This window comes from Camelina sativa, chromosome 9 (assembly GCF_000633955.1).
Source record: "Camelina sativa cultivar DH55 chromosome 9, Cs, whole genome shotgun sequence".
Classification (NCBI taxonomy): domain Eukaryota; kingdom Viridiplantae; phylum Streptophyta; class Magnoliopsida; order Brassicales; family Brassicaceae; genus Camelina; species Camelina sativa.
The window spans coordinates 6965316-6967069 of NC_025693.1; positions in this window are offsets into that span (position 1 = coordinate 6965316).

Genomic DNA, 1754 nt, shown 5'->3' on the forward strand with positions numbered 1-1754 from the left:
AATCCAAATTTCTAATTTCATATAACTAATAAAGTACCTGGGTTTTGTATAAATGATTTTAGCAACAGTATCTATAAATTATATTTTTAATATGTATATTATAGTTTCAGATAATATTCTTATATGCTTCCAATTATGACCCAAAAAAAAAAATAGAGTTAAAATAACATATGTGAAAAAGAGGAATATGTAATCACATATTTCTAAAATATTTCTTTTGTTGAGGAACTGTTGGGTCAAGACTCAGTTGTACTCCACTTTCGTTGTTGCCGTCTCTGCAAACCTAGGTTCGCATCTTGTGTTGTGTCTCTCTCTCTTTAAGGGGAAGTAAATGGCCATTGGGCCAATAAAGAAACTATTTTGAATATAGTCAAATTCATATGTTCATACAACAAAGTAAAAATAGATATTTAATTTCATATTGCAAATTTGAATATGTTATACAACGAAGAAACAAACGTGGTCGGTATAAGTTTATCAACATAATAATATCTTCAGTATTTAGCATAAACAAATCATTTCGTTATTTTCAAAGTGTATTTTTTCATTTTTATTAATACATATTTGTATAAATTAGATGGACAAAAGAAAAGACAGAAACATATTTGGATTTTCTTGACTGTCGATATCATAGGATATTTTGGACCATTCCAGTTGTATTTTGCTGTTATTTCTACTTCCATTTGGGTATTACAAACACAAAATAACAATTGTTAACCAAACCCCAAGACGCCTATTTATTATCATTCAGCACCGACATTATACAAAAATTATAGAATCACAAATACATTCTAAAAATGTTAATGCGGTGATTATTATATAGAATCATCACATAGATATTTGGATTACCATTAACACAGCCCAAACAAGGTTTCTTGAACTCAGTGCTGTTTAAGATGATTTAGGGGACCATTCCATTATCATAATTTTTTCATTGGTAAAGTAATCATATACTTTATTATTTCAACTAACGGTACAAATTGTATAATCATGCAAAATACTTTTATATAAGTATAACGTTTTTGTTTACAACACGAAGTGTCCTGAATGGTTTGAAAATCTGAAAATAAATTATCTTAATAGAGTGTTATGTACTATAACCAAAACTCATAACAGTTCTGAATTTTACTGTAAACATTAAACACGTAATGCGTGTCCTATTATTATTTATGACAACATATAGTATCACTTGATTATTGTTAGATTATGGATTATAACTAAGTGTGACCTTTCTTTTAGGTTTTGAAAGAGGTTTTCCAAAGTGTCATTATTAAGGAATATATAATTTGTATTCCTTAATAGTCATACGACATACATACATGTAAAATTAAATTTAAACCATAAAGAATAAAATAAACCCATCCATATCATATAATGCTATATTACCGAATCGCCACGTAAAAATTAAGTAATCGAATAGAATCCATGAGAGACTTTGTAGATATTGCTGCTTCACTGTCTTTTCCGCGTGGATGAGAGAGCAAATAACACATACAAAAAAAAATTAGTTTAGCTGCATGTGAACTACGTAATGTCCGTCAATTTCTCTGCTTCATTAATTTTTCTCTACACGAATAATTGAACATAACACATGCATATCATTTCATTAATGTAATTGTTTCACTACACATTAGCAATTTCTGTTTTTCGTAACTTCTTTTCCGAACCTTTTCTTATGTTATCTTTTACCTCTTTCTTTCTTCTTTTTTTTTTTTTTTTTTTTTTTTTTTTTTTTTTTTGTTTTTTTTTTTTTT